General features: G+C 34.7%; 1 long non-coding RNA gene across 1 annotated transcript in view; it reads left to right on the top strand.

Annotated features, from left to right (window-relative positions):
- Positions 1-26,343, top strand: part of LOC128026553 (uncharacterized) — a 91,987-nt gene that overhangs the window by 58,635 nt on the left and 7,009 nt on the right. The window contains exon 2 of the long non-coding RNA XR_008186451.1: positions 16,075-17,350. This is a non-coding gene — a long non-coding RNA (uncharacterized LOC128026553). The remainder of the gene's footprint in view (positions 1-16,074; positions 17,351-26,343) is intronic.

Genomic DNA, 26,343 nt, shown 5'->3' with positions numbered 1-26,343 from the left:
AAAGTTACATGTGATATTGTTATACACTTTTCTAACGTCAGTAGCATTTGAAGAGAATGACTTACAGTCATAAAAACAACTGTAATTGTTCATCTAGGTGACAGCTATAATGCACCATTAAATTGAATGTTTGATATTTATTAAACCAAACTGTAAGTCATATGTAAATTATGCTACTTTTTCACATGGGCTCAAAAGCAAATTTGAAGCTCAATAGCATTTGAGGAGAAAGACTTGCAGTCATAAACCAATTGTAATGTGTTCATTTAGGTGTCAGCTACGATGCACAACTTATAAATTTTTTATATATATTAAAATAAAGTGTTACTAAAGTTATATATATTGTTCTGTGTATGTGATTTCAAAGTCTAGACGGGTCGGATTAACCCTTTAACTGCCATATCCCTTAAAATTTGATTGCCAGAGGGTTACTGTAAATGCTTATGCCCACTGGGCACAGTTTTCCCGATGCCACCGGGGTGGTGTTGCACTGACGGCTTGAGCCCGCCATCGCTGCTTGCAGCTATATTTATTATTATTATTTATTATTATTATTTTTCTTCAAGGTTTCGGGGGCTTTTGGGGCCCTTAACATGCTTAAAAAGTCTTGAAAATTGGCACACACATTGGAACCTGCGGCCATTAGGGCCGGGCAGAGACTGATACACGGGCGTGGCACAGGGGCTCTACAGCGCCCCCTGGAATATGGAGGGCCATATATCATACATACTTGCACGTAGACGTACGAAACTCGGTACACATATAGAACTCATCAATACAAACAACTTTCGTATTGCATATCATAGGCTCCGCCCAACAGGAAGTTGTCTATTTGGGGTTTATTATTCATATTTGTCGTCAAATTTGTGGGGGCTTTTGGGGTCCTTAACATACTCAAAAACTCTTGAAAGTTTGCGCACACTTTGGAATCTGTGGCCTTAAGGAGCCTGCAGAGGCTGGGACACGGGCGTGGCACAGGGGCTCTACAGCGCCCCCTGGAACACAGTCATAAATGTTGATGTATAGCTCACACATACTTACACGTATTAATATGAAACTCAGTACACATATAGATCTCATCGTGCCGAACAACTTGCGTATTGCATGTCATAGGCTCCGCCCAACAGGAAGTCAGCTATTTAGAGTTATGTAAAAAGCGCATGCTCTGGAATTTGAAATACTTGTCATAGGTTTTTTACTCGATTGCCGCCAAACTCGGTCAACATGATCTCAAGACACTGGGGATGAAAAATTGCCAGGGGATTTTTGATATCTCAAACGGTTTGCTCGTGGCGAGGCGTTGAAATTATGGCGAGAAATGAGAAACAGGAAGTGTCTAATACCATCCACATACATTTCCTGATTTTAATCAAACTTCATCAGATTATTCTTTGTATGATGTCGATCGCATATATGTGACTATTAGGAGTCAAAGTTATAGCGCCACCAACTGGCAGCAGGAAGTGTGTCATTTTCAAAATGATTTGTATTCAGCATCTTATTTTTACTCGATTTGCTTCAAACTTCATCAGAATAATGTTAAAACACAGCCTATATTAATCTGCTAGGGGGATATTGATATCTAAAAATATTGTTGCCGTGGCAAAATGTCAAACTTGAATACTTCTCAGGTGATTTTAAGGCATATAACATGCTTAGAATTTCATGAAATTCAGAACACATATCAGTATTTATGATAACTAGACACTGGCAAAAGTTCATAAGAGGGCGTGGAAGAGGCACTCTATAGTGCCACCTTTTGTCAAAAGTGGGGGGGTTAGTTTTAGCTACAGACACCAATCTCGGTACAAAAATTGTTCTTATCAAGACGGACAACTTTCTAATTCACAGTCATCAGCTACGATCAACAGGAAGTCAGCTATTTTGATTTGAATGTGGATTTTTTTTTACATTTAGCTGTGAATTAATGCATACTGCTCAGAGGAGAGTAACACTATACACACCAAACTTTGTCTACATGATGCCAAAACATTTTAAACAACTTAAATTGCCAAAGGATTTTGGATAGCTTGAACGGTTTTGTCGTGGTGATTTTTTTAAATGACAGTAAAAATGGAATTATTAATTGTCCTGCATTTTTAAAATCCAAACACTTCAAAACCTTTTTTCATACAAAAAAAAAGTCATTCTGAGTAAATATGGATAGTTTCACGACTTTACAACACTGTATGGATAACAGAAAATTAAAAAACTGTCAGACATCTCATCTCACTCTGTCCCTCTGTTTGAGTATTATGTGCTGAGACTTACATTGTCTGAGAGAAAATGCGCCCCTACAGGTTCAATTCCTTAAAGGGAAATTCGACTGAAAGGGAGGAGACTCTCTTTTAGTTTCATTTTTAAATCGGTTAAAATACAAAATAATACTTGGATTTAATTCACACTGACAAGCTAAACCAACATATATGATTATTACCGGGTCAGGGCTCATTAATAATTGATGTGTGGTCAGTGATACGTGAGAAACACGAGAGATGAATCACGCTCTGAGCATGAGCGTGTGGAATGACGAGCTCAGAAAAACGAGTTTATTTTTGTTTTATAGCTTTAACAAATAAAATATTAAAGCGATATCACACAATTCACCAATTAGAACACACCAAGAGCTAAATTCAGATGTTTTTGAACTGTTTGTGTGAAAATGAAATATTTGCAGCTGCCTATCTGAAATCACCGCTCCGATCAGCGCGCACAGTGTCACAAGTTCAAAACTAACGAATTTATTCTTGTTTAAGAGCTTTTTAAAATAAATTATTGCCATAAATGCACACAAGACATCCATTATAACATAACACGAGCTAAATATAGGTGTTTGTGACCCGTTTAAGTGTGCAAGACTATTTGAAAGCGCGACTGGCAGAGTAACATATCTCTCTCGAGCTGCAGGATTCTGCCTTTCGTCGTAAGAACGAACACATCAAAGACAAGATTATTTCAAAATACATAATAGCTTGGCTAATATAAACGAAAACAGCCACGTGAACATAAACTTTTGAGAAATAAATCTGAAGTGGATCTACTGGATTTTAATATTAAGTGACCGCAGCTGCTTCTGTCTTCAATTTTAATCTATATAAAAAATTTAACTCATTCATCTTGGCTGCTTGTTTAATGTGTGTACGTATTTATTTATTATTTTGCTCTAACAAGACTTAATCTATATTTAATTAAATCAATTACATTTTATTTTACAATTGATTTGTCCATTTCTGCATCTAAACGCCTAAAAACCTAAAACATGCTCTATTATACTATTGTTAGCAATTTCTTTATCATCCAATTTATCTGGTGTACACGCTTTTATTTTCATAATAAACTTGTTTGTTAGATTATACAGTTACAGTGGTCTATAATAAATATTAACAGGTTTTATTCAAGCTGTTTAGAATGAATGTAGTAGGCTAATTTTTTGAAATGTCAATCCAAAAAAATAAAAATAAATAAATAAATAAAAAACATTGGAAAACAATAACTGTTGTACTTTTTTATACATTTTGTATAATTTCATAGTTTATGCATTATAATAATTATAAAAACAAATAAATTTAGCCACTCACATAGAAATCTTAGGCCTTATCCTTTTCTGACAGTTTTCTGACCTTATTTTTGCTGCAAATAATAATTTCAAATTAATTTGATACTGACCTCTGACATCCTGTGACATGATATTTATTTGAATTTACATAATCTCATGGATGTAACAGTAAATCTGTTCAGCTCACAGATCAAGACTAAGCTGTAATGCAAGCAGAACTTTCACAAATGCTTGTAGGTCAATAAAATCATTACAAAACATTTACAAATCATTTAAGGGATTTGATAACACTGTAAAATAATGTCTAATTTGTTAACATTAGCAAATGCATTGATAACACTTTATAATAACTGCACTCATTAGTAAATAGTCAGTTCATTCTTTATAAAGCCTTGTCCCAATATTAATAGTCAGTAGTAAGCAGTTTATAAATACAGCTATAAATAGCTTGTTCTTGGTTTATAAGCACATTTATTAAAAAGGAGAGTAAAGGGTCAGTTATCTTCCTATGAAAAATAAATAAAATAAAAATAAACAAACAACAACACAGATTGATACAGAACTCAGAAATGTTATTGTGGATTTATGATAAACTCAGCCTGTAAATGAATTAATTCTCCTCCAAGAAGACACAAGTAGTTCACACCAAACTGTTTTAACATGAAGCCATATACTGAAGATGTTAAATTTCAAATGGGTTTAGGATACCTTAAATGGTGTGGCCATAGCGATTTATTAAAGTAACATAAAAAAAAATACAATAGTTATTTTACTATATCTTTAAAATGTTTAATTCCAACTATTCATAATTTTTTATATACGTAGAAGTCATCATTTGAAGGAAGCACAGTAAGTTTCATAGCTTTATCATTTTCAAGAGCCAGCATAAAATTAAAACTATCATAACTTATAAATCAAGCTGGCAATTCTTAGTACCAATAATGGCCACCAGATGGAGCTATAGGATTACTTTTAAATAATTATTGTAGAAACAAGTATGATTTAAATCATTTATAGAAATCTTTCAAAGAAAAATAATATGAATTTTATGTATTTTACTGATAAAATGACCCTCACTTAATTAGAAAAACAAGCTGAAGTATTGTGAACCGTATATTAAGAATAATTCTTTATAGGCTTTATGGACAGATACGTTTTCAGAGACTCTTGAAGGATCAGCACCACATCCTCTTTTACCACTGTTTAAAGAATTTATCTTACAGAAGAGGTGCGAATGAATTTTGGATAGCTTGAATGGTTTGTCGTGGTGATTTTTTTTTTAAATAACAGTAAAAAAGTAACCAGTAAATGTATTTAATTTTTTAAAGTGCAGCTTATAAATGCTTCAAAAAAATGTACACATAGAAGACAAGTCATTCTGAGGAAATATGCATAGTTTCATGACTATACAACACTATATGGATGATAGACAATTAAAAAACTATCATACATCTGATGTCACTATGTCCCTCTGTCACTGTGGGTAATGTGTGTGTGTGTGTGTGTTAAATGAATTAGGTGTGAAACTATCAGGGAGCATTTAGTCTCCAGCGCCAACATTTTACAGAACTGCCACTTTCCTGGAGTCTCAGAATTACAATGTGTCAGGTTCTGAGAGATCTAAGATTCCAAAAAATGATTGAATTAGAATACCATGAAGTATTGTGAAATACTATATATTAAGACTTTATATATAGGCTTTATGAACAGATTAGAGTGACTCGTGAAGGACCAGCAGCACCTCCTCTTGTCCGATGGTTTGAGGAGTATATCTTCCAGAATCCGGGATTAAGATTTAGGAGCTCATTTTTATTCCACCTCCTTTCCTGAAAGTCTTGCAGAATTGACTAAAAATTAATCTTCACATTAATTCCTAATTATTTTGCAATTCTTTTTGTCAGTTCTTCTTGACCTGTTTTTTTCTTCTTCTTTTCTGACCTCATGACCCAGTCAGCATTTTTTGTACAATGGTCAAGTCTTAACTTATCCATTTCTGTATTGCATGTGTGTTTGATATTTATCATGGGTATTTCATAATTTTCGACTTTACAGTTTGAGTTAAAACTCTTTTTTAGCGCATTTCATCTGTAAAAGAAAAAATGCCTAATAATTCTGCACACATGAATATAAGGAGTTTTTCTCTTCCAGCTTTCCTGGACTATTGTATAGCACTCATAAATGATTAAATGAAAAATAATGGTAGTTATTAAGATTGATATGGTTTGGAATTGGTCAAATGTGCTTGGAAAAAAAATCACAATAAAACAATGTTTTAATGTTTAATTTTGGAATATGAACTGACATGAATGAATGTTATATAAATATTATTCATATTAACATAATGTTTATAAATGAAATCTTATTGTAAAGTGTTACTAAAGTTAAATGTACATTGTTCTGTGAATGTGATTTTAAAGTCTAGATGATTCGGATTAACCCTTTATCTGGCGTATCCTTTAAAACCTCACTGCCAGAGGGATATTGTGAATGCATGTGCCCGCTGGGCACAGTTTACCTGATGCCACCGGGGTGGCGATGGCATTGGTGGCTTGAGCCCGCCATCGCTGCTTGCAGCTATATTTATTATTATTATTATTAGGGCTCAAGCCTGGAGGGCGAGAGCCCTATTGTTTTCCTTAGGATTATTAGGGCTCAAGCCTGGAGGGCGAGAGCCCTATTGTTTTCCTTAGGATTATTTGTTATTATTATTATTATTATTATTATTATTATTATTATTATTTATTATTATTATTTTTCTTCAAGGTTTCGGGGGCTTTTGGGGCCCTTAACATGCTTAAAAAGTCTTGAAAATTGGCACACACATTGGAACCTGCGGCCATTAGGGCCGGGCAGAGACTGATACACGGGCGTGGCACAGGGGCTCTACAGCGCCCCCTGGAATATGGAGGGCCATATATCATACATACTTGCACGTAGACGCACGAAACTCGGTACACATATAGAACTCATCAATACAACTAACTTTCGTATTGCATATCATAGGCTCCGCCCAACAGGAAGTTGGCTATTTAGGGTTTATTATTCATATTTGTCGTCAAAGTTGTGGGGGCTTTTGGGGTCCTTAACATACTCAAAAACTCTTGAAAGTTTGCGCACACTTTGGAATCTGTGGCCTTAAGGAGCCTGCAGAGGCTGGGACCTGGGCGTGGCACAGGGGCTCTACAGCGCCCCCTGGAACACAGTCATAAATGTTGATGTATAGCTCACACATACTTGCACGTATTAATATGAAACTCAGTACACATATAGATCTCATCGTGCCGAACAACTTGCGTATTGCATGTTATAGGCTCCGCCCAACAGGAAGTCAGCTATTTAGAGTTATGTAAAAAGCGTATGCTCTGGAATTTGAAATACTTGTCATAGGTTTTTTACTCGATTGCCGCCAAACTCGGTCAACATGATCTCAAGACACTGGGGATGAAAAATTGCCAGGGGATTTTTGATATCTCAAACGGTTTGCTCGTGGCGAGGCGTTGAAATTATGGCGAGAAATGAGAAACAGGAAGTGTCTAATACCATCCACATACATTTCCTGATTTTAATCAAACTTCATCAGATTATTCTTTGAATGATGTCGATCACATATATGTGACTATTAGGAGTCAAAGTTATAGCGCCACCAACAGGCAGCAGGAAGTGTATCATTTTCAAAATGCTTTGTATTCAGCATCTTATTTTTACTCGATTAACTTCAAACTTCATCAGAATAATGTTAAAACACAGCCGATATTAATCTGCTAGGGGGATATTGATATCTAAAAATATTGTTGCCGTGGCAACATGTCAAACTTGAATACTTCTCAGGTGATTTTAAGGCATATAACATACTTAGAATTTCATGAAATTCAGAACACATATCAGTATTTATGATAACTAGACACTGGCAAAAGTTCATAAGAGGACGTGGAAGAGGCACTCTATAGCGCCACCTTTTGTCAAAAGTGGAGGGGTTAGTTTTAGCTACAGACACCAAACTCGGTACAAAAATTGTTCTTATCAAGACGGACAACTTTCTAATTCACAGTCATCAGCTACGATCAACAGGAAGTCAGCTATTTTGATTTGAATGTGGATTTTTTTTACATTTAGCTGTGAATTAATGCATACTGCTCAGAGGAGAGTAACACTATACACACCAAACTTTGTCTACATGTTGCCAAAACATTTTAAACAACTTAAATTGCCAAAGGATTTTGGATAGCTTGAACGGTTTTGTCGTGGTGATTTTTTTAAATGACAGTAAAAATGGAATTATTAATTGTCCTGCATTTTTAAATTCCAAACACTTCAAAACCTTTTTTCATACAAAAAAAAAGTCATTCTGAGTAAATATGGATAGTTTCACGACTTTACAACACTGTATGGATAACAGAAAATTAAAAAACTGTCAGACATCTCATCTCACTCTGTCCCTCTGTTTGAGTATTATGTGCTGAGACTTACATTGTCTGAGAGAAAATGCGCCCCTACAGGTTCAATTCCTGAAAGGGAAATTCGACTGAAAGGGAGGAGACTCTCTTTTAGTTTCATTTTTAAATCGGTTAAAATACAAATAAATACTTAGATTTAATTCACACTGACAAGCTAAACCAACAAATATGATTATTACTGGGTCAGGGCTCATTAATAATCGATGTGTGGTCAGTGATACGTGAGAAACACGAGAGATGAATCACCGCTCTGAGCACCAGCGTGTGGAATGATGAGCTCAGAAAAAAACGAGTTTATTCTTGTTTTATAGCTTTAACAAATAAAATATTAAAGCGATATCACACAATTCACCAATTAGAACACACCAAGAGCTAAATTCAGATGTTTTTGAACTGTTTGTGTGAAAATGAAATATTCGCGGCTGCCTATCTGAAATCACTGCTTCCGATCAGCGCGCACAGTGTCACAAGTTCAAAACTAACGAATTTATTCTTGTGTAAGAGCTTTTTCAAATAAAATATTGCCATAAATGCACACAATACACCCATTATAACACAAGAGCTAAATGCAGGTGTTTGTGACCCGTTCAAGTGTGCAAGACTATTTGAAAGCGCGACTGGCACAATAACATACATCTCTCGAGCTGCAGGATTCTGCCTTTCGTCGTACGAACGAACACATCACGGACAAGATTATTTCAAAATACATAATAGCTTGGCGAATATAAACGAAAACAGCCACGTGGACATAAACTGATGAGAAATAAATCTGAAGTGGATCTACTGGATTTTAATATTAAGTGACGGCATATACCAGCTGCTTCTGTCTTCAATTTTAATCTATATAAAAAATTAAACTCATTCATCTTGGCTGCTTTTTTAATATGTGTACGTATTTATTTATTATTTTGCTCTAACAAGACTTAATCTATATTTAATTAAATCAATTACATTTTATTTTACATTTGTTTGTCCATTTCTGCATCTAAACGCCTAAAAACCTAAAACATGCTCTATTATACTATTGTTAGCAATTTCTTTATCGTCCAATTTATCTGGTGTACACTTTTATTTTCATAATAAACTTGTTTGTTAGATTATACACAGTTACAGTGGTCTATAATAAATATTAACAGGTTTTATTCAAGCTGTTTAGAATGAATGCAGTAGGCTAATTTTTTTTAAATGTAAATCAAAAAAATAAATAAATAAATAAAAAACATTGGAAAAGAATAACTGTTGTACTTTTTTATACATTTTGTATAATTTCATAGTTTATGCATTATAGTTATAAAAACAAATAAATTTAGCCACTCACATAGAAATCTTGGGCCTTATCCTTTTCTGACAGTTTTAGGGATTTTTAAAAATCCTAAAAAAACCTTATTTGTGCTGCAAATAATAATTTCAAATTAATTTGATACTGACTTCTGACATCCTGTGACATGATATTTATTTGAATTTACATAATCTCATGGATGTAACAGTAAATCTGTTCAGCTCACAGATCAAGACTAAGCTGTAATGCAAGCAGAACTTTCACAAATGCTTGTAGGTCAATAAAATCATTACAAAACACTTACAAATCATTTAAGGGATTTGATAACACTGTAAAATAATGTCTAATTTGTTAACATTAGCAAATGCATTGATAACACTTTATAATAACTGCACTCATTAGTAAATAGTCAGTTCATGCTTTATAAAGCCTTGTCCCAATATTAATAGTCAGTAGTAAGCAGTTTATAAATACAGCTATAAATAGCTCATTTATTAAAAAGGAGAGTAAAGGTTCAGTTATCTTTCTATGAAAAATAAAACAATAAAAATAAACAAACAACAACACAGATTGGTACAGAACTCAGAAATGTTATTGTGGATTTATGATAAACTCAGCCTGTAAATGAATTCATTCTCCTCCAAGAAGACACAAGTAGTTCACACCAAACTGTTTTAACATGAAGCCATATACTGAAGATGTTAAATTTCGAACGGGTTTAGGATACCTTAAATGGTGTGGCCATAGCGATTTATTAAGTGAACATAAAATAATACAATAGTTATTTTACTATATCTTTAAAAATTTTAATTCCAAATCTTTATAATTTTTTATATACGTAGAAATCATCATTTGAAGGAAGCACAGTAAGTTTCATAGCTTTATCATTTTCAAGAGCCAGCATAAAATTAAAACTATCATAACATATAAATCAAGCTTGCAATTCTTAGTACCAATAATGGCCACCAGATGGAGCTATAGGATTACTTTTAAATAATTATTGTAGAAACAAGTATGATTTAAATCATTTATAGAAATCTTTCAAAGAAAAATAATATGTATTTTCCTGATAAAATGACCCTCCCTTAATTAGAATAACAAGCTGAAGTATTGTGAACCGTATATTAAGAATAATTCTTTAAAGGCTTTATGGACAGATACGTTTTGAGTGACTCTTGAAGGATCAGCCCCACATCCTCTTTTACCACTGTTTAAAGAATGTATCTTACAGTACGGGTAAGCCTGGAGGGCGAGAGCCCTATTGTTTTCCTTAGGATTATTAGGGCTCAAGCCCAAAGGGCGAGAGGCCTATTGTTTTCCTTAGGATTATTTTTTATTATTATTATTATTATTATTAGGGCCCGAGCACCGATGGTGTGAGGACCCTCTTGGAATTGCTCCGTTTATTATTATTAGGGCTCAAGCCTGGAGGGCGAGAGCCCTATTGTTTTCCTTAGGATTATTTTTTATTATTATTATTATTTTTTTCCAACGTTACGGGGGCTTTTGGGGTCCTTAACATGCTCGAAAACTCTTGAAAATTGGCACACACCTTGGAACCTGCGGCCATTAGGGCTGGGCAGAGACAGATATACGGGCGTGGCACAGGGGCTCTACAGCGCCCCCTGGAATACTGAGGGCCATATATCATACATACTTGCACGTAGACACACGAAACTCGGTACACATGTAGATCTCATCAAACCAAACAACTTTCGTACTGCATGTCATAGGCTCCGCCCAACAGGAAGTTGGTTATTTAGGGTTTAGTATTCATATTTTTCGTCAAAGTTGTGGGGGCTTTTGGGGTCCTTAACATACTCAAAAACTCTTGAAAATTTGCGCACACTTTGGAATCTGTGGCCTTTAGGAGCCTGCAGAGGCTGGGACCCGGGCGTGGCACAAGGGCTCTACGGCGCCCCCTGGATCACAGTCAGAAATGTTGATGTATAGCTCACACATACTCACACATATGCATATGAAACTCAGTACACATATAGATCTCATCGTGCCGAACAACTTTCGTATTGCATGTCATAGGCTCCGCCCAACAGGAAGTCAGCTATTTAGAGTTATGTAAAAAGCGCATGCTCTGGAATTTGAAATACTTGTCATAGGTTTTTTTGCAGATTGCCACCAAATTCGGTCAACATGATCTCAAGACATTGGGGATGAAAAATTGCCAGGGGATTTTTGATATCTCTAACGGTTTGCTCGTGGCGAGGTGTTGAAATTATGGCGAGAAATGAGAAACAGGAAGTGTCTAATACCATCCACATACATTTCCTGATTTTAATCAAACTTCATCAGATTATTCTTTGTATGATGTCGATCGCATATATGTGACTATTAGGAGTCAAAGTTATAGCGCCACCAACTGGCAGCAGGAAGTGTGTCATTTTCAAAATGCTTTGAATTCAGCATCTTATTATTACTCAATTTGCTTCAAACTTCATCAGAATAATGTTAAAACACAGCCTATATAAATCTGCTGGGGGGATATTGATATCTAAAAATATTGTTGCCGTGGCAACATGTTAAACTGGAATACTTCTCAGGTGATTTTGAGGCATATAACATGCTTAGAATTTCATCAAACTCAGAACACATATCAGTATTTATGATAACTAGACACTGGCAAAAGTTCATAAGAGGGCGTGGAAGAGGCACTCTATAGCGCCACCTTTTGTCAAAAGTGGGGGGGTTAGTTTTAGCTACAGACACCAAACTCGGTACAAAAATTGCTCTCATCAAGACGGACAACTTTCTAATTCACAGTCATCAGCTACGATCAACAGGAAGTCAGCTATTTTGATTTGAATGTGGATTTTTTTTTTACATTTAGCTGTGAATTAATGCATACTGCTCAGAGGAGAGTAACACTATACACACCAAATTTTGTCTACATGATGCCAAAACATTTTAAACAACTTAAATTGCCAATAGATTTTGGATAGCTTGAATGGTTTTGTCTCTGTGATTTTTTTTAAATGACATTAAAAATGGAATTATTAATTTTCCTGCATTTTTTAATTCCTAACACTTCAAAACCTTTTTTCATACAGACAAAAAGTCATTCTGAGTAAATATGGATAGTTTCACGACTTTACAACACTGTATGGGTAACAGAAAATTAAAAAACTGTCAGACATCTCATCTCACTTCTGTCCCTCTGTTTGAGTGTATGTGCTTAGACTTCCATTGTCTGAGAGAAATTGCGCCCCTACAGGTGCAATTACCGGAGTTTTAGTTTCTCTTTTAAATCGGTTAAAATACAAATAAATACTTAGATTTAATTCACACTGACAAGCTAAACCAACATATATGATTATTACCGGGTCAGGGCTCATTAATAATTGATGTGTGGTCAGTGATACGTGAGAAACAGGAGAGATTAATCACCGCTCTGAGCAGGAGCGTGTGGAATGACGAGCTCAGAAAAAACGAGTTTATTCTTGTTTCATAGCTATTAAGAATAAAGTATTGCAGCGATATCACACAATTCACAAATTAGAACACACCAAGAGCTAAATTAAGATGTTTTTGAACTGTTTGTGTGAAAATTAAATATTTGTGGCTGCCTATCTGAAATCACCGCTCCGATCAGCGCGCACACTGCCACAAGTTCAAAACTAACAAATTTATTCTTGTTTAAGAGCTTTTTAAAATAAAATATTGCCATAAATGCACACAATACACACATTATAACACAACAAGAGCTAAATACAGGTGTTTGTGACCCGTTTAAGTGTGCAAGACTATTTGAAAGCGCGACTGGCACAATAACATATATCTCTCGAGCTGCAGGATTCTGCCTTTCGTCGTACAAACGAACACATCACGGACAAGATTATTTCAAAATACATAATAGCTTGGCGAATATAAACGAAAACAGCCACGTGAACATAAACTGTTGAGAAATAAATCTGAAGTGGATCTACTGGATTTGAATATTAAGTGACCGCATATACCAGCTGCTTCTGTCTTCAATTTTAATCTATATATATAAAAAAGGAGACTCATTTGTCTTGGCTGCTTTTTTAATGTAGCGTATTTATTTATTTACTTTTTTAAACATTTTGTATAATTTCATAGTTTATGTATTACGATTATAAAAACAAAAATAAATTTAGCCACTCACATAGAAATATCTTAGGCCTTATCCTTTTCTGACAGTTTTAGGGATTTTAAAAAATCCTAAAAAACCTTATTTGTGCTGCAAATAATAATTTCAAACTCATTTGATACTGACCTATGGCATCCTCTGACATGCTATTTATTTGAATTTACATAATGTCATGGATGTAACAGTAAATCTGTTCAGCTCACAGATGAAGACTAAGCTGTAATGCAAGCAGAACACTTATAAATCATTTAAGGATTTGATAACACTGTAAAATAATGTCTTATTTGCTAACATTAGTAAATGCATTGGTAACACTTTATAATAACTGCACTCATTAGTAAATAGTCAGTTCGTGCTTTATAAAGTCTTGTCCCAACATTAATAGTCATTAGTAAGCAGCTTATAAATACAGCTATAAATAACTTTTTCTTGGTTTATAAGGACATATTTTAAAAAGGAGAGTAAAGGGTCAGTTATCTTCCTAAGAAAAATAAAAATAAACAAACACAACACAGATTGATACAGAAATATTTATTTCAATATGCAATAAAAGGAAACTGTACACTTGAATTATATATATATATATATATATATATATATATATATATATATATATGTGTGTGTGTTGGTATGTGGGAAGCACAGTTTTTGAGTGCACTGTAGACTTGCTCTCCAGGTGGATTCTGGTTGTATGCAGTCCATAAGGTATGGCTTTGTGTGTACATGTGAACAAGGAGAGGACACAAGACGTTTGAGATCATTTTTAATGGAGTTCAAGTAATAAAGAAAGACATTTGTTATGCATCTACATCCGTCTGCATGGACTCTGTACGTGTTTTAAACTTGCTAACCCCTATTATCAACGGCATTGGAAAGCCAATACACACACACAGACACATGTATATATATATATATATACTTGATAAAAAAAAAAAAAAAAAAAAAAAAAATATATATATATATATATATATATACATATATATGTATATATATATATATATACTTGATAAATATATATATATATATATATATTTTTTTTTTTTTTTTTTTTTTTTTTTTTTTTATCAAGTGTACAGCTGTACAGTTTCTTTTTATCCATCTTGAAAAAATATTTCTGTGTTCTGTATCCCTCTGTGTTGTGTTTGACTTTTTAGTTTGGTAGATGAATGTTCCTTTAAATCTCATTTGTGAATGATTTAAATGTATAAATAGTCTTTGCTTTAGATGAGCTCACAAAGGACTGTCACCATTAGGACTCCCTATGCATAGGGCCCGGGATCTTGTGCAGCGCCCCTGCTGACAACTAGAATAATGTTATAATACTTAAAGTATGAAAATACAATGATTGAACTTTATAGCTTAAGAACAAAACATTTATAGCTGTATTTATGAACTGTTTAATAATGCCTATTAAAGGAGTGCTATTATTATTTTTCAAATTTAGTTATACTGTAATGTTGTTGTTTCAGCATAAAAAAAAGTTCTGCAAAGTTACTAAGCTGAAAGTCCAATTCAAAAGGAGATATTTTATTTAACAAAAAACACTTTTTAAAAACTATAATGAACAAATTGTTTGGACTACAACAAATATTGTCCGGGATTTGTGATTTCACAAATATGGACGAATGGGATGAGAATTGGTTGAGCTGCACTATAGAAAGCAACGAGTGTGATACATATGTAGTTGACCATGAAGCCTGGAAGAGAAAAACAAAACTCCTTATATTCAGGTGTGAAGAATTATTAGGCATTTTTTCCTTTACTGATAAAATAAGCCCAAAAAAAGGTTTAACTCAGATTGAAAAATGTGTTTCTAAAGTTATATATATTGTTCTGTGAATGTGATTTCAAAGTCTAGATGATTCGGATTAACCCTTTAACTGCCGTATCCCTTAAAACCTGACTGCCAGAGTGCTATTGTGAATGCATGTGCCCGCTTGGCACAGTTTACCTGATGCCACAGGGGTGGTGTTGCACTGATGGCTTGAGCCCGCCATCACTGCTTGCAGCTATATTTAGGGCCCGAGCACCGATGGTGTGAGGACCCTCTTGGAATTGCTCCGTTTATTATTATTATTATTATTATTATTATTATTATTATTATTATTATTATTATTATTATTAGGGCCCGAGCACCGATGGTGTGAGGACCCTCTTGTTTCTGTGTTGTTTATTATTATTAGGGCTCAAGCCCGAAGGGGCGAAGAGCCCTATTGTTCTTCTAAGGATTATTCTTATTAGGGCTCAAGCCCGAAGGGGCGAAGAGCCCTATTGTTCTTCTAAGGATTATTCTTCTTCTTATTATTATTATTTTTTTTATTTTTTATTAAACCTTCCGGGGGGTTTTGGAGGCCTTAACATGCTCAAAAACTCTTGAAAATTGGCACACACATTGGAATCTGCGGCCATCAGGACGCCACAGAGACTGGGACCCGGGCGTGGCACAGGGGCTCTACAGCGCCCCCTGGAACACAGTCAGAAATCTTGAACCATAGCTCACACACACTTTCATGTATTTATATGAAACTCAGTACACTTATAGATCTCATTGAGCCGAACAACTTTCGCACTCTATGTCATAGGCTCCGCCCAACAGGAAGTCAGCTATTTAGGGCTGTTTATAAAAAGCATGCTCTGGAATTTGATATACTTGTCATAGGTCTTTTACTTGATTGCCACCAAACTCGGTCAACATGATCTCAAGACATTGGGGATGGAAAATTGCGAGGGGATTTTTGATATCTCGAACGGTTTGCCCGTGGCGAGGCGTTGAAATTATGGCGAGAAATGAGAAACAGGAAATGTCTAATAACATCCACATACATTTCCTGAATTTGATCAAACTTCATTGGTTTGTTCGTTGTATGATACTGATCGTATATATGTGACTATTAAGAGTCAACATTATAGCGCCACCAACTGGCAGCAGGAAGTGTGTCATTTTCCAAATGCTTTGAATTCAGCATCTTATTTTTACTCTATTTACTTAAAACTTCATCAGAATAATGACAAAACACGGCCGATGTAAATCTGTTGTGGGGATATTGATATCTGATATAGTGTTGCCATGGCAATGTGTCAAACTTGAATGTCCTGTTATGGTGAGTTTGAGGCAGACAACAAGCTCAGATTTACATAAAACTCAAAACACATATCAGTATTAGTGATAACTAGACAATGGCAAAAGCTTTTAAAAGGGCGTGAAGGAGGCACTCTATAGCGCCACCTTTTGTCAAAAGTGGGGGGGTTAGTTTTAGCTACAGACACCAAACTTGGTACATAAATTGTTCTTTTCAAGACGGACAACTTTCTAATTCACAGTCATCAGCTACGACCAACAGGAAGTCGGCTATTTTGATTTGAATATTTAAATTGAGCTCTGATTTAATGCATACTCCTCACAGGGGAAGTACACTATACACACCAAACTTTGTCTACATGAAGAAAAACCATTGAGGAACTTAAATTGCGAATGGATTTTGGTTAGCTTGAACGGTTTTGTCGTGGTGAATTTTTGAAATGACAGTAAAAAGGGAAACATTGATTGTCTTGTATGTTTAAATTGCAGCTTCCAAACACTTCAAAGCATTTTTTTATACAAAGATCAAATCATTCTGAGGAAATATGCATAGTTTCACGACTTTACAACACTGTATGGATAAAAGAAAATTAAAAAACTGTCAGACTTCTCAACTGACATGATCTCACTCTGGCCACCCTGTCTGTGTGAGGGAAGGGAGGGGGAGAGGGAGGGGGAGTGTGAGGGGGTTGGTGACTGTGACAGTGTGTGTGGACTGTAGGGAGGGGCTGTCTGGCAGAGAGAGAGAGAGAGAGACCTAATCATCCCTTTAATAATCAGGAAAAAAAAAATCTGTATTTTAAATTGTTATTGTTTTTGTTGTTGCTAATGGTGGTGTTTTTTCCTTTCATTACAGGTTAAGAAATCTCTTAGGCCTTATCTTTTTCTGACAGTTTTAGGGATTTAAAAACATCCTAAGAACCCTAATTTGTGCTGCAAATAATAATTTCAAACTCATTTGATACTGACCTATGACAACCTGTGACGTGACATGACATTTATTAATCTCATGGATGTAACAGTAAAACTCTTCAACTGACAGATAAAGCTGCAATGCAAGCAAAACTATTTCACAAATGCTTATAGGTCATTAAAATAATTACAAAACACTAATACATTATTTAAGGATTTGGTAACACTGTAAAATAATGTCTAATTTGTTCACATTATGCAGTATAACATAGAATGCAGTCTTCGTAGGGCACCAACTCCCAGAGGGGGCACCATCCCAGTTGCTCAAAAAAAAAAAAAACATGCGCCATTCTCCCATCCGCGCTCGCGACCGCTCACACCTCATGTTTGCAGCTGAATGTTCGTTATTGATGGATGGACATCTATGCCTGGGTATAGGACATCAGCAATCCGGCACAGAGAAAAGAAAACTAAAGAAAATAAAACAGGCATAAAGTTGTCTTGACATTGGACTTTCTAGAGTCTCAAATTTAGGGCCGGTCTCTAAAGTTACATGTGATATTGTTATACACTTTTCTAACGTCAGTAGCATTTGAAGAGAATGACTTACAGTCATAAAAACAACTGTAATTGTTCATCTAGGTGACAGCTATAATGCACAATTAAATTGAATGTTTGATATTTATTACAACAAACTGTAAGTCATATGTAAATTATGCAACTTTTTCACATGGGCTCAAATGCAAATTTGAAGCTCAATAGCATTTGAGAAGAAAGACTTGCAGTCACAAAGCAATTGTAATGTGTTCATATAGGTGTAAGCTACAATGCACACCTTATACATTTTTTTATAAATATTAAAATAAAGTGTTACTAAAGTTATATATATTGTTCTGTGTATGTGATTTCAAAGTCTAGATTGGTCGGATTAACCCTTTAACTGCCACATCCCTTAAAACTGATTGTCAGAGGGTTACTGTAAATGCTGTAAATTTTATTGTGGATTTATGATCAAATCAGCCTGTAAATGAATCATACTCCTCCAAGAAGACACAAGTAGTTCACACCAAACTTTTTCAACATGATGCCAATATACTGAAGATGTTAAATTGCGAATGGGTTTAGGATACCTTAAATGGTGTGGCCATACCGATTTATTAAAGTAACATAAAAAAATACAATAGTTATTTTACTATATCTTTAACATTCTTTATTCCAACTCTTCATAATTTTTTATACAGTATTGTTCAAAATAATAGCAGTACAATGTGACTAACCAGAATAATCAAGGTTTTTCGTATATTTTTTTATTGCTACGTGGCAAACAAGTTACCAGTAGGTTCAGTAGATTCTCAGAAAACAAATGAGACCCAGCATTCATGATATGCACGCTCTTAAGGCTGTGCAATTGGGCAATTAGTTCAATTAGTTGAAAGGGGTGTGTTCAAAAAAATAGCAGTGTGGCATTCAATCACTGAGGTCATCAATTTTGTGAAGAAACAGGTGTGAATCAGGTGGCCCCTATTTAAGGATGAAGCCAACACTTGTTGAACATGCATTTGAAAGCTGAGGAAAATGGGTCGTTCAAGACATTGTTCAGAAGAACAGCGTACTTTGATTAAAAAGTTGATTAGAGAGGGGAAAACCTATAAAGAGGTGCAAAAAATGATAGGCTGTTCAGCTAAAATGATCTCCAATGCCTTAAAATGGAGAGCAAAACCAGAGAGACGTGGAAGAAAACGGAAGACAACCATCAAAATGGATAGAAGAATAACCAGAATGGCAAAGGCTCAGCCAATGATCACCTCCAGGATGATCAAAGACAGTCTGGAGTTACCTGTAAGTACTGTGACAGTTAGAAGACGTCTGTGTGAAGCTAATCTATTTTCAAGAATCCCCCGCAAAGTCCCTCTGTTAAAAAAAAGGCATGTGCAGAAGAGGTTACAATTTGCCAAAGAACACATCAACTGGCCTAAAGAGAAATGGAGGAACATTTTGTGGACTGATGAGAGTAAAATTGTTCTTTTTGGGTCCAAGGGCCACAGGCAGTTTGTGAGACGACCCCCAAACTCTGAATTCAAGCCACAGTACACAGTGAAGACAGTGAAGCATGGAGGTGCAAGCATCATGATATGGGCATGTTTCTCCTACTATGGTGTTGGGCCTATTTATCGCATACCAGGGATCATGGATCAGTTTGCATATGTTAAAATACTTGAAGAGGTCATGTTGCCCTATGCTGAAGAGGACATGCCCTTGAAATGGTTGTTTCAAGAAGACAATGACCCAAAACACACTAGTAAACGGGCAAAGTCTTGGTTCCAAACCAACAAAATTAATGTTATGGAGTGGCCAGCCCAATCTCCAGACCTTAATCCAATTGAGAACTTGTGGGGTGATATCAAAAATGCTGTTTCTGAAGCAAAACCAAGAAATGTGAATGAATTGTGGAATGTTGTTAAAGAATCATGGAGTGGAATAACAGCTGAGAGGTGCCACAAGTTGGTTGACTCCATGCCACACAGATGTCAAGCAGTTTTAAAAAACTGTGGTCATACAACTAAATATTAGTTTAGTGATTCACAGGATTGCTAAATCCCAGAAAAAAAAAAATGTTTGTACAAAATAGTTTTGAGTTTGTACAGTCAAAGGTAGACACTGCTATTTTTTTGAACACACCCCTTTCAACTAATTGCCCAATTGCACAGCCTTAAGAGCGTGCATATCATGAATGCTGGGTCTTGTTTGTTTTCTGACAATCTACTGAACCTACTGGTAACTTGTTTGCCACGTAGCAATAAAAAATATACTAAAAACCTTGATTATTCTGGTTAGTCACATTGTACTGCTATTATTTTGAACAATACTGTATACGTAGAAGTCATCATTTGAAAGAAGCACAGTAAGTTTCATAGCTTTATCATTTTCAAGAGCCAGCTTAAAATTAAAACTATCATAACATATAAATCAAGCTTGCAATTCTTAGTACCAATAATGGCCACCAGATGGCGCTATATGATTACTTTTAAATAATTATTGTAGAAACAAGTATGATTTAAATCATTTATAGAAATCTTTTAAAGAAAAATAATATGTATTTTACTGATAAAATGACCCTCACTTAATTAGAATAATATGCTGAAGTATTGTGAAATACTGTATATTAAGAATAATTCTTTATAGGCTTTATGGACAGATAAGTTTGGAGTGACTCTTGAAGGATCAGCACCACATCCTCTTTTACCACTGTTTAAAGAATTTATCTTACAGAACAGGTGCGAATGAATTTTGGATAGCTTGAATGGTTTTGTCATGGTGATTTTTTGAAATAACAGTAAAAAAGGAACCAGTAAATGTCTTTTATTTTTTTAAGTGCAGCTTCTAAACACTTCAACAAAATGTACACATAGAAGTCATGCTGAGGAAATATGCATAGTTTCATGACTATACAACACTATATGGATGATAGAAAATTAAAAAACTACCATACATCTGATGTCACTCTGTCCCTCTGTCACTGTGGGTAATGTGTGTGTGTGTGTGTGTGTTTGTGTGTTAAGTGTGTGTGTGTTAAGTGTGTGTGTGTTAAGTGTGTGTGCTGAGTTTGTGTGAATGTGTGGGAGAGGGGATGGGCTTGGTGTCAGAGAGAGAGAGAGAGAGAGAGGGAGGGAGACTTAATCATCTCTTTAATCACCAGCAGAAAAAAAAAGCAATTTTGTGTTGTTGTTGTTTTTTCATCATTACAGCTTAAGAAATATCTTAGGCCTCAACATCAACTGTTGCTGCTTTATATAGCCTTCTCCCAAAATTAATAGTCATTAGTAAGCATTTTATAAATACAGCTATAATTAAATTGTTCATGGTTTATATGCACATTTATTTTGAGGAGATTAAAGGCTGTAATCTTCCTAAAAAAAATAAAAATAAAAAAAATAAACAAACACAGAACTCAGAAACATTTATTTCAAGATGCAATAAAAGAAAACTGTACACTATATATACATATATATACAATTGCATAAATTTATATTAAATTTTTTTTATCAAGTGTACAGCTAATAATAATAATAATAATAATAATAATAATAATAATAATAATAATGCATTTAATTTAAGGCGCCTTTCAAACCACTCAAGGTCACCGTACAACAAGTAACAACAGTAACAATATTAAAACAAAAAATAACAGCAAATAACAATGTCAATAAAAAACCACAATAATATTAGAATAGCACAACATATTGTGGAATACTATATTAAGACTTTATATATAGACTTTATGAACAGATAGGTTTTGAGAGATGCTTGAAGTACTAGCATCACCTCCTCTTGTACGACGGTTTGAGGAATATATCTTCCAGATAGTACCGCCGCTCCCTATATGCAGAATACGCAGTCTTCGTAGGGCACCAACTCCCAGAGGGGGCACCATCCCAGTAGCTCAAAAAAAATAAAACATGCGCCATTCTCCCATCCGCGCTCGCGACCGCTCGGACATTTGCGGATGAATGTTCGTAATTGATGGATGGACATCTATGCCCGGGTAAAAGACATCAGCAATCCGGCACAGAGAAAAGAAAAATAAAGTAAAAAACAAAACAAAAACAGGCATAAAGTTGGCTTGACATTGGACATTCGAGAGTCTCAAATTTAGGGACCGTCTCTAAAGTTACATGTGATATTGTTATACACTTTTCTAACGTCAGTAGCATTTGAAGAGAATGACTTACAGTCATAAAAACAACTGTAATTGTTCATCTAGGTGACAGCTATAATGCACCATTAAATTGAATGTTTGATATTTTTTAAAACAAACTGTAAGTCATATGTAAATTATGCTACTTTTTCACATGGGCTCAAAAGCAAATTTGAAGCTCAATAGCATTTGAGGAGAAAGACTTGCAGTCATAAACCAATTGTAATGTGTTCATTTAGGTGTCAGCTACGATGCACAACTTATATATTTTTTATATATATTAAAATAAAGTGTTACTAAAGTTATATATATTGTTCTGTGTATGTGATTTCAAAGTGTAGATGGGTCGGATTAACCCTTTAACTGCCATATCCCTTAAAATTTGATTGCCAGAGGGTTACTGTAAATGCTTATGCCCGCTGGACACAGTTTTCCCGATGCCACCGGGGTGGCGTTGCACTGACGGCTTGAGCCCGCCATCGCTGCTTGCAGCTATATTTATTATTATTTTTTTTATTTTTTATTAAACCTTCCGGGGGTTTTTGTGGGCCTTAACATGCTCAAAAACTCTTGAAAATTGGCACACACATTGGAATCTGCGGCCAACAGGACGCCACAGAGACTGGGACCCGGGCGTGGCACAGGGGCTCTACAGCGCCCCCTGGAACACAGTCAGAAATCTTGAACCATAGCTCACACACACTTGCATATATTTATATGAAACTCAGTACACTTGTAGATCTCATTGAGCTGAACAACTTTCGCGCTCTATGTCAAAGGCTCCGCCCAACAGGAAGTCAGCTATTCATGGCTGTTTAAAAAAAGTATGCTCTGGAATTTGATATACTTGTCATAGGTTTTTTACTTGATTGCCACCAAACTCGGTGAACATGATCTCAAGAGATTGGGGATGAAAAATTGCGAGGGGATTTTTGATATCTCGAACGGTTTGCCCGTGGCGAGGCGTTGAAATTAGGGCAAAAAGTGAGAAACAGGAAATGCCTAATAACATCCACATACATTTCCTGAGTTTGATCAAACTTCATCGGTTTGTTCGATGTATGATACCGATCGTATATATGTGACTATTAAGAGTCAACGTTATAGCGCCACCAACTGGCAGCAGGAAGTGTGTCATTTTCAAAATGCTTTGAATTCAGCATCTTATTTTTACTCGATTTGCTTCAAACTTCATCAGAATAATGACAAAACATGGCCGATGTAAATCTGTTGTGGGGATATTGATATCTTATATATTGTTGCCATGGCAACGTGTCAAACTTGAATATTCTGTTATGGTGATTTTGAGGCAGATAACAACCTCAGATTTACATGAAACTCAAAACACATATTAGTATTCTTGATAGCTAGACAATGGAAAAAGCTTTTAAAAGGGCGTGGAAGAGGCACTCTATAGCGCCACCTTTTGTCAAAAGTGGGGGGGTTAGTTTTAGCTACAGACACCAAACTCGGTACAAAAATTGTTCTTATCAAGACGGACAACTTTCTAATTCACAGTCATCAGCTACGATCAACAGGAAGTCAGCTATTTTGATTTGAATGTGGATTTTTTTTACATTTAGCTGTGAATTAATGCATACTGCTCAGAGGAGAGTAACACTATACACACCAAACTTTGTCTACATGATGCCAAAACATTTTAAACAACTTAAATTGCCAATGGATTTTGGATAGCTTGAACGGTTTTGTCGTGGTGATTTTTTTAAATGACAGTAAAAATGGAATTATTAATTGTCCTGCATTTTTAAATTCCAAACACTTCCAAACCTTTTTTCATACAGAAAAAAAGTCATTCTGAGTAAATATGGATAGTTTCACGACTTTACAACACTGTATGGATAACAGAAAATAAAAAAACTGTCAGACATCTCATCTCACTCTGTCACTCTGTTTGAGTATATGTGCTTCAGACTTCCATTGTCTGAGAGAAATTGCGCCCCTACAGGTGCAATTACCGGACTTTTACTTTCACTTTTAAATCGGTTAATAATACACATAAATAGTTAGATTTAATTCACACTGACAAGCTAAACCAACATATCTGATTATTACCGGTTCAGGGCTCAAGGATAAATTATTTCTGGCCAGAGATACGTGAGAAATAGGAGAGATGAATCACCGCTGTGATCACAAGCGTCTGGAGTAAAGAGCTCAGAATAACGAATTTATTCCTGTTTTAAAGCTTTTAAAAATAAATTATTACAGCGATATCACACAATCAACCAATTAGAACACACCAAGAGCTAAATTAAGATGTTTTTGAACTGTTTGTGTGAAAATTAAATATTTGTGGCTGCCTATCTGAAATCACCGCTCCGATCAGCGCGTACAGTGTCGAGCTCAAAACAAACGAATTTATTCTTGTTTAAGAGCTTTTTTAAATAAAATATTACCACACATGCACACAATAAACCCATTGTAACACAACAAGAGCTAAATGCAGGTGTTTGTGACCAGTTTAAGTGTGCAAGACTATTTGAAAGCGCGACTGGCAGAATAACATTTCTCTCGAGCTGCAGGTTTCTGCATTTCGTCGTACGAACGAACACATCACGGACAAGATTATTTCAAAATAGCTTGGCGAATATAAACGAAAACAGCTGTCTTTCTGTCTTCAATTTTAATCTATATAAAAAAGGAAACTCATTCGACTTGGCTGCTTTTTTAATGTGTGCGTATTTATTTATTTACATTTTTATACATTTTGTATAATTTCATAGTTTGTGTATTACAATAATAAAAACAAAAATAAATTTAGCCACTCACATAGAAATAGCTTAGGCCTTATCCTTTTCTGACAGTTTTAGGGATTTTTAAAAATCCTAAAAAATAGGATTTGTGCTGCAAATAATAATTTCAAACTCATTTGATACTGACCTATGACATCCTGTGACATTATATTTATTTGAATTTACATAATCTCATGGATGTAACAGTAAATCTGTTCAGCTCACAGATCAATACTAAGCTGTAATGCAAGCAGAACTTTCACAAATGCTTATGAGTCATTTAAGGATTTGATAACACTGTAAAATAATGTTTAATTTGTTAACATTAGCAAATGCATTGATAACACTTTATAATAACTGCACTCATTAGTAAATAGTCAGTTCATGCTTTATAAAGCCTTGTCCCAACATTAATAGTCAGTAGTAAGCAGTTTATAAATACAGCTATAAATAGCTTGTCCTTGGTTTATAAGCACATTTATTAAAAAGGAGAGTAAAGGGTCAGTTATCTTCCTATGAAAAATAAAAGATAAAAATAAACAAACAACAACACAGATTGATACAGAACTCAGAAATTTTATTGTGGATTTATGATAAAATCAGCCTGTAAATGAATTCATACTCCTCCTCATACTACTCCATACTGCTTTTTCAACATGATGCCAATATACTGAGATGTTAAATTGTGAATAGGTTTAGGATAGCTTAAATGGTGTTGCCATAGAGATTTATTAAAGTAACATAAAAAAATACAATAGTTATTTTACTATATCTTTAATTTTTTTCATTCCAAACTCTTCATAATTTTTTATATAAGTAGAAGTCATCATTTGAAGGAAGCACAGTAAGTTTCATAGCTTTATCATTTTCAAGAGCCAGCATAAAATTAAAACTATCATAACTTATAAATCAAGCTTGCAATTCTTAGTACCAATAATGGTCACCAGAGGGAGCTATAGGATTACTTTTAAATAATTATTGTAGAAACGAGTATGATTTTAATCATTTATAGAAATCTTTCAAAAAAAAAAAATGAATTGTATGTATTTTACTGATAAAATGACCCTCGCTTAATTAGAATAACATGCTGAAGTATTGTGAACTGTATATTAAGAATAATTCTTTATAGGCTTTATGGACAGATACGTTTTGAGTGACTCTTGAAAGTTCAGCACCACATCCTCTTTTACCACTGTTTAAAGAATTAATCTTACACAACAGGTGTGAATGAATTTTGGATAGCTTGAATGGTTTTGTCGTGGTGATTTTTTGAAATAATAGTAAAAAAGGAACCAGTAAATGTCTTTTTATTTTTTTTAAAGTGCAGCTTCTAAACACTTCAAAAAAATGTACACATAGAAGACCACTCATTCTGAGGCATATTTCCTCAGAATGACTGGTCTCATGACCATAGTTTCATGACTATACAACACTATATGGATGATAGAAAATTAAAAAACTATCATACATCTGATGTCACTCAGTTCCACT

The sequence above is a fragment of the Carassius gibelio genome, chromosome A2 (assembly GCF_023724105.1).
Source record: "Carassius gibelio isolate Cgi1373 ecotype wild population from Czech Republic chromosome A2, carGib1.2-hapl.c, whole genome shotgun sequence".
In the NCBI taxonomy this organism is placed as follows: domain Eukaryota; kingdom Metazoa; phylum Chordata; class Actinopteri; order Cypriniformes; family Cyprinidae; genus Carassius; species Carassius gibelio.
Note: the sequence above shows the minus strand (reverse complement) of the source record. Positions and strands in the feature narration are given on the sequence as shown.